We start from the raw sequence: 9268 nt of genomic DNA, 5'->3' as shown, positions 1-9268 counted from the left end.
AAAACAATATGTATAATAATGTAAAATAAATAAGTATGTACGAAACCTTCGCATATAGATATGCAAATAAAATCGAATAAACCAATATATATGTATTTCAAGGTGACAATATTACCCAGTATAGAAGTAACAAGATCTGCTTTCGCCCTAAATAAAAGACATTAGGCTTACGCATCGATTTGTAAATATAAAAGATAACAAGCGATTTTTACCTTTAAATAAATGTGTATGTAAAGATCAAGAAAAATAACTGCAATCAAAACAACTCTCCTTTGTTCACAAATTCCTTAAATGTACCTGGATGTATAAAGTATCCGGCACTTCATGTACATATACATGGTATACTCTGGATCAGTAGAAACGCAACACAAGCAACAAAGTATGACTGTGTTTTCTTTATTTAAGTACTGCTTGTAATTAGTTATGGAGGAAGAAAAAATAAAACAACACTCGACAAAAACATACATATATATCATATAGTGATTATAAATATATAAATAAGTCATAAAACAAAACAGTTGTAAGGCTTTATTTGTTGATTTTCAATACCATCTATTACCATTCGAGATGTGACCATGCTTTGCAAAAGTCTGATGTGTTAGATATAATGGTTTACATTTAAAAAATAATCGTATGGTATCTAGCATAACGTTTGTGATTTCATTCCTGTAACTCAACACATATGGCCGCGTTAACTAAAAAGAGAACATACAAATAGAATGCATTAATTGACTCTACATTTATATGCATTAATTGACTCTATGATAGATAGAGAAAATCGTTTTTGAAAAATATCCTCAAAATCTGTGCCCTTTATTACATACTTTTGGGTGTGAGCCAAGCCCCGGGATGAAGGCCCTACTTTGAACTATAAGGGTTAACTTAAAAAAAAATGTTATTTAGATTGAGGTTTGTCTCATTGGCACTCATATTGTATATCAGAATGTCAAGATCTATTTGCTTTGTTTTCAATAGAAGTATTGAGCGACTCCTTATAAGATTAATTACCCTTGCATGATGATGTTTTTTTTTTTCTTTCTGATTTTGCCTTTGAACTCACAAATGATTTAAGATAAATAGAAATTGTACATGCCTAAATTTCATCTTGTTTCAATTATCTCGAAAGTAATATTTAGAAACTTTAAAAATCGTAGTGATAATCGATACAAAATCTATAAAAAAAAAACGCGGTCCCTAAATGACGATGTTCGTTATATTTTTGTCTTTTGAAGCCTATTTTAGATAAGAAGAAACTATAAACCGGTAAATAGACAGTACATTAAGAGCCACTAGCATGTTAATGAAACCGCTGCCGATTCCGTAAGAAGTAATCCCCAAAACAGACGAATTTTGTCTAATTCATGTTTTGGCAAATTATATTACAAACTATAATAGATAGGTGCTCTGCAAAAAAGATCAGATCTTCAAATATGTTTTGATGACCGAAACCATTTGATGATTTCTTATCGGAGTTAAATCGCGTTAATATGTTGAATGCTTTTACCCAACTTTTTAATATGCTAAATAATTAGAAAATAAATGTAAGAGATACTAATAGTTGATTTGTTTAAAGGACCCTCAGTTAAAGTTCAACTCGACAAGATCACATAAGCAAATATGACTAAATGCAATGAATGTTAACATACATTTCAAAATGGAATATTTTCACCAGCGATCGGCGTTGAAAGTAATGTACAGAAGTGTCGCGTTTCTTTCGTTGTAATATGGTGACGTAGTTAAATAACCCCCAAAGTTTATACATAATAAGTAGGATCGCAGTCATTTATAACAAAAAATGTATTAAAAGCATGTCTTTTCTTACGATCAGATATATTTCATTTACCAAAAGATACGCCGAGATATCTTTGTTTATTGCTATGTCAGGTTGCTTTTCGTTGACGTATTCCAAACAAAAAATACCAATATATAAGATGGGTTTCCATATTATTCCGGATATATATTATGCACAGATTGGAATATAACAAAACCGAAATCATACATTATAGAAAGTTTTGCTACATTTGGCTCATTGAATATCAACGTTAAATTGTAGAAATAGAGAAGCAAACGACAGTCATTGTATGTTGATGCAGTCATGTAAAAGCTCATATGGCCCTATTACCAACTTGACCAGATGTTTGAAAAAAAAATATATGAAATCTTATATTTACCGTTTGTTGACGCCGAACTTTAGTGATGTCATTCGTATGAGTTCGAAGGATTTACATATTTCATATTCAGATGTTCTATATGATACCATACTTATAAAAGTCTTTTTAAAACTAAAATTCATGCATTATCACATCTACAGACAACCGAACATTAAGTCAGTCACAAGTACAAATTTAATCTCTGTGAATTGATTAGAGTATATAACATGCAAAAATCATATTGAAAAAGTAATTTAAATGCATTAAAAACGTGATTTCTTAAGTAATGTCAAATAACGATGCAATATATCCATCTAGAATTATTTACAGGTTGAACCAACAAAAAGCAGAAGAATGTCATTTAATGTTATACAAAAAGGTTGTTCCATAAAAATTAGTAACAAGTAGAATATTTCTTCCTTTGTCAAAATGTATACCATATGGGTCTTGAATCCCATTTCCTTCTAACAATTTACGGGCTTTCTTTCCATCTGGTGAAAGTACGACGATACTGTTACTCGAATTGGATACCACATACACATTTGAATCATTATCAACAGTTACTCCACGAACCCCTTTCAAAATTGACTCATCTTTGTATTCCCAAATCTTCTGTCCTGTGACTGTGTGGCATGTGACGGTATTTGTAGTTAAGTTTGAATGGTAAATCATGTTTTTTGATGTTGTAACATAGTTGCAGTAATGTTCGTCATCGACTTTAACCACTGTAGTGACAATACTTTCATCGGTCACATCGACTGCTTGAATTCCACTCCCGTAAGTATAAAATATCAATCTACCATCTGTACTTGTAATACCGTAGCATATACTAGACGTTTTAATCTTTTTCACAACCTTTTTATTAGCAAAGTCAATAACTTTGATATGATAAGGCTCTGAATTATGGGTGACCGCGACGGTGTTTTCATCAATGCCTGTAACATCAACAGGACATTGTAATACACGTATTTCTCTTTCAAATACTCCATTTTCGTTGTGAATTACCAGTCTATGATTGGATTGATCTACAAAGACCATTTTTCTTGAAGGCAGGATAGTGCAACCCGAGATTTCAAGTCCTGTCTTTCCTTTTGATATCTCAAATCTCGTAAGTAATTTTAGATTGATGTCATTGATTGTTTTTGTTATCTTCGGTATCATTTGTTGAGCTTGGTTTTCTCTATCCATCGTTATTGTAATAGTGGGTTGATTTGCTGTGACGGATATCTCTCCCATCTTTGTCAAGGACAGTATTTTGGACAGCTTATCATCAATTTTGCATTGTAGGTTTATTTGTTGTAAATCTCCGTCTTCTATTAAAGACTGCATGAATTTCTCTTCCTTTTGAATCTCGGCCTCAAACATTTTCCCGCCCAAAAATGTCTGAAGGTCAGTAGCAAGATGTTTAGTCGCAGATATATTCTTCTGTAGCTTATCTGTTGTTTTACAATGGCCGGAGATTTTTGAAAGGACTGTGTCTATTTGTGATATGGCTTTTTGTTCCGCAGCTTGGATATTCTGTTTTATTTCTTGTTCAAGTTTATCTAGATGCTTGTTTATTTTTTCTCGTATCTCTTTTATATCTGTCAGGAATCTCTGTCGCTGTTCATGAATATCTTCCAAATTTTTCCCGCGATCGTCTGTTATTCTTTCTAGGGTGCTTTTCATATCTTTCATACTTTGTTCCATAATGTCGAAAAGTGCGGAGGTCTTGGACGTTTTGATGATTTCATCAATTGCTAAAAAATCACATTTCATGTGATTTGACGCGAGACAAAGCGGACAACAAGGTTGTTCATGTTTGGAACAGTAGTGTTGATATTTTCTCTTATGGTCAGAGCAGTATTGTTTGATATTTGCTATGGATGACGGTAATTGTTGATAATCATCCACTGAAGTTACTTCATGATTTCTTAAAGATTTAGAAGCCCGATGGTACTTTTCGCATGATGTGCATAGACCTTCATCGCATTCAGGGCACCAGAAAATGGCATCTCTAACAACATCCTGAGTTTCACACACACCACATAATGTCCTACTATCTGATGCCATTCTTGTCTGCAATACAAATTTAAAAGTAAGTTATTTAGAATTCGAAATGAACTAAAGGTTATAGCTATTAACAATGATTGTAAATCGAGATGACGGGATGGGGACTATGACTGATGAATGTAAACGTACTATATGTGTCGAAGATATTCTTTTACAGTCACACAAGTCATGATCGCGTTCCCACAATTGTCGAATAGATGTCTTAAGTTTTAATTGAACATGCAGATCCCTTGTAGATTAACTAATCATTTATACCAGAATTTAAATTTTGTACGCAAGACGCACGTTTCGTCAACAAAAGACTCATCAGTGGCGCTCTAATATATAACAAGAGGCTCTCAAGATCCTGAATCGCTCACCTGTTATTGTTTTGCTTAAAACTTTCATCAATGATTATTTTTGCTTTTAACCCATATGTTCCATTTTAGCCAAAGTGTCCATGTTTCTAGGAGTACAAGGAAATGAAAAACAAAATTTATTCTAGATTCATTTAAAAAAAATATCAAACAACTTGTGTAAAATTGTCCTTGTTGGGCAACAACTCCTTAAGGGGTCAATTGACAATTTTTGTCATATAAATATTTTGTATACCTAACTTTGCTGAACATTTTTGCTGTTTATAGTTTTTCTTTATTTTCAGTAGTATTCAAGATAATAACCAAAAACTGCAAAATTTCCAATTCAGTGGAAGACTGGAAGCAACCCAACAATGGGTTGTTCGATATTTGTCTAAAAATGTCAGGGCTGATAGATCTTGACCAATTGAACAATTATACCCCATGTCAGATTTGCTCGAAAAGGCTCAGTTAACTGCTAGTAGTCTGTTGTTATTTATGTATTATTGTCATTTTATTTATTTTCTTTTGTTACATCTTCTGACATCGGACTCGGACTTCTCTTGAACTGAATTTTAATGTGCATATTGTTATGCGTTTACTTTTCTACATTGGCTAGAGGTATAAGGGGAGGGTTGAGATCTCATCAACATGTTTAACCCCGCCGCAATTTTGAGCTTGTCCAAAGTCAGGAGCCTCTGGCCTTTGTTAGTCTTGTATGATTTTTAATTTTAGTTTCTTGTGTATAATTCGGAGTTTAGTATGACGTCCGTTATCACTGTACTAGTATACATATTTATTAAGGGGCCAGCTGAAGGACGCCTCCGGGTGCGGGAGTTTCTCGCTACATTGAAGACCCATTGGGGGCCTTCGGCTGTTGTCTGCTCTATGGTCGGGTTGTTGTGGCTTTGACACATTCTCCATTTCCTTTTTCAATTTTATTCGATGATATCAAATAAATCTAAGGTAATCTTTATTCCATGGGTAGAAGATCAATAAAATTTCGAAACAAAATCAAAGGTGTGTAACCATCTGTTATTGGCAACCGTCTATGATATATATACATAAGAAAAGAATAAGAATTCGCAGTAATTCTAAAAGAAATGGCATTTGCAGTTCGATTTCATCATTGCTAAATTAAAACACAACCTCTTTGATTCAGTACAAACGGCAAAATATAATACCAATTAACATAGGCAAATGGCTTGCAGAAGGTATTGTAGAAACGTCACTGTTAGTTTCATTACTGTTGGGAAAAAATCAAAACAAAATGGCGTTACAATACGGTCTATAACTCATGATGGCAAACGATTCTGCAAAATGCTCTCTAGGGAGTTACGTTCAAAAGATGTCATTGTTGGACTTTAGTTCAAAATATGGTAAAAGTCCAAAAACTATGGTAGAAATTGTCAAGTTAAAAAGACAATGTAATATGGTCAATTTTTGATTGTAGAAAACAATTCTGAGAACCTTCTGTCTATCGGTCTAAGTTCAGATATGTTCACAAGAGAGCATTGTGCAACACTAATCTTATAACTCCCATTTAATTGTCATATCTTACATTGTCCCCGCAGATAAAGCCCCAAACAACATAGTGTTTGTGTGTAAAACTCATTACATTAACTGCTTGATAAACGAATTAGGTATTAACAATTCACTTGGAAACTCAACATATACCCTCACGACACTTACCAAAGAGGAAATCCTGGATAATCATAAGTCAGTTCTATGTTCCTTTGGAATTTCAACCAAAGATAAAGAACTGGATCTTCCATCACTGTTTTGGATACCTAAATTACATAAGTGTTCTTACAAACAACGGTATATTGTTGTGTCTTCCAAGTGCTCCACGAAACCTCTTTCTAAATTATAAGATAGATAGATAGTTTATTTTCATAAAACCATGCAAGTACAAAGGTAACAGAGAAGTTAAAAATAATATACATAAAAATTAAAAATGCATTAAAAATGCATAAAATTCAAAATTTCGGATGAGATAACATATAAAGGACTATATATATATAGACTTATATAGTTGAATGTAAAAGTTAAAATTAACATCTATTTTATCAGCAATCAAAGACGGGCTTCAAAGATATTGTGAAATTGCTTATTCTAGAGGTGGCGTGAATCAGATGTGGATACTTAAAAATTCCAAAGATCTTTTAGAGTACATACGATCTAACTCTCTTTCATCTTGTAATAATATTAAAACATTTGACTTTTCCCCACTTTACACAAGTATGCCACATTCCAAACTAAAAGACAAATTGAAAGAGTTGGTATTACTTTGTTTCATAAAAAAGAATGACCAACGTAGATACAAGTATCTTGTCTTAGGGAGGGATAAATCCTACTTTGTAAAGGATCACTCTGATTCAAACAAAAAATTCTCTGAAACTGACATTATCATTCTTGATTTCTTGATTGACAACATATTTGTTACGTTCAGAGGATGTGTTTTTCAACAGACTTTCAGCATTCCAATGGGAACAAATTGTGCCCCTCTTCTTGTCGACTTGTTTCTTTATTATTATGAGGCTGACTTCATACAGGAACTTCTAAGGAAGAAAGATAAGAAGTTAGCGATATCCTTTAACTCTACTTTCCGCTATATAGATGATGTTCTTTCACTAAATAATTCAAAATCTGGTGACTATGTGGAACGCATCTATCCCATCGAACTAGAGATAAAGGATACTACAGATACAGTTAAGTCGGCATCATATCTTGACTTACATCTAGAAATTAACAATGAGGGTCGGTTGAAAACCAAACTTTATGACAAAAGAGATGATTTCAGCTTTCATATTGTGAACATTCCATTTCTAAGTAGAAACATTCCAGCAGCACCTGCATACGGGGTATATATCTCCCAATTGATACGATATTCCCGTGCTTGCATTTCCTATCATGATTTTCTTGATAGATGGTTGCTATTCACAAGGAAGCTATTAAACCAAGAGTTTCAAATGGTGAAGTTGAAATCATCCCTTCGTAAATTTTACGGACGCCGTCACGAGTTGGTTGACCATTATGGAATAACCGTTTCACAAATGATATCGGATATATTCCTTACGTCGTAACTACAATCCCATTCCCTTTCATTGATGTGACCTACCGAATTAGACTATTTACCGGATTCGTTATTACATAAGCAACACGACGGGTGCCACATGTGGAGCAGGATCTTTTTACCCTTCCGGAGCACCTGAGATCACCCCTAGTTTTTGGTGGGGTTCGTTTTGCTTCTTTAGTTTTCTATGGTGTGTCATGTGTACTATTATTTGTCTGTTTGTTTTTTACATTTTTAGCCATAGCGTTGTTAGTTTCTTTTCGATTTATGAGTTTGACTGTCCCTTTGGTATCTTTCGTCCCTCTTTTACAAACGCTGCAATATAGTCATATACACTTGACAGCAAATGATGCTGCCAATAATGAGACTTCTGTCATGGTATGGTCTCTTCAAATGTTTTGTTTTGCTAAATAAGTGTAATGTAGGTACTTTGTGCAATTTTGGTGCTGTGACGTTATATTAACATAAAAAACGTTGTCATTTGAATCACGATTACAACTGTCATATAAAAATTATGGTTGGAAATGATAAAGTATCTACCAAAGTTCAAATGGAGTGGATGTAAGCAATTGTAGGCAACCGTATGACATTGACAATATGAAAACCCCGTACCGTATGTTCGGTTATAAAAGACCTCGAAACAAAAAGAGAATCAATTCAATTAACAAAACTAGCGCGCTAAGTTATAATAAAACAATTCAATTGAACCGTCTCAATGGTAATCAATGAAATGTTCAAACTAGGCCAATGATTCTTATCGTATTTTGATTCTAGGAACAAAAATCATTTAGAAACTGTTCTTGGATAATTGATGGGTTCATGATACTATCTTACATATGGACAGTGATTCTTATCATTTTGCCAGTGAGGTAAAGCTATGAAAGGATAAGTGGGGTAATCATAAAACGACAACATAAAGAACATACAACAGATAAGCATAACAATAATTAATCATTTATATCATGTTTACGAATGCTCACAGTTATGAGAAAAATGCTTGATGTCATAGAATCAATGAGTCCTATTCAGTGGTTGCACTTCAAGGTAGATTGCTAACATAACACATTTTACATCATATGATATTTATGCTGATATATTCCCTGTGAATATTTCACATTCTGATATCAGTATCACATGCCACTTATATAAATGATTAATAAATAAGATAAAATTTGATTTATGAATATGAGAACAGATAACAAAAATTCACTGATTAAAAATTAGATCACGTTAATGACATTTATAGATCAGACAACCTCCATTCCACCACCTGATGCGGCTTTCTTTTGCAGTATTAACTGATCCAAGAGACCTCTGTAAACGTTCATATCTGAAAAAGAAGTTGTATGACGGAAAAAGATCTAGTCTAGAAAGCGAATAGAGGGAATTAATTGATGATATTTGCATTCTATCGTTATTTCATTAACCAACGTTAAGAACCCTTTTAAAAATTCTTTAATTTGCGCGGCAGGGGTCTGTTGCAAAATTTCTGTCTCTATCCAGCATACCCTAAATTTCCAGTCACAGCAATCTAAATTTCTTGATCTTCATCCCGGACGTCCTCTTTTAAGTGACTTACCTACTGTTTTTATTGTAAATTTGTTCTCGTTTTCAACATGTTTGAACTATTTGCTTCTAAACGTTAAGAAGCCAAC

General features: G+C 33.3%; 1 long non-coding RNA gene across 1 annotated transcript; it reads right to left on the bottom strand.

Moving 5' to 3' along the window:
• Positions 1-515: 515 nt before the first annotated feature.
• Positions 516-8788, bottom strand: LOC143063033 (uncharacterized). The gene is made up of 2 exons (XR_012974924.1): positions 8594-8788; positions 516-4208 (listed from the first exon to the last, which is right to left on the bottom strand). It is a non-coding gene; the product is annotated as an uncharacterized LOC143063033 (long non-coding RNA).
• Positions 8789-9268: the final 480 nt, after the last annotated feature.

The sequence above is a fragment of the Mytilus galloprovincialis genome, chromosome 2 (genome assembly GCF_965363235.1).
Source record: "Mytilus galloprovincialis chromosome 2, xbMytGall1.hap1.1, whole genome shotgun sequence".
Taxonomy (NCBI): Eukaryota; Metazoa; Mollusca; class Bivalvia; order Mytilida; family Mytilidae; genus Mytilus; species Mytilus galloprovincialis.
This window is presented reverse-complemented; position numbering and strand designations above follow the sequence as displayed.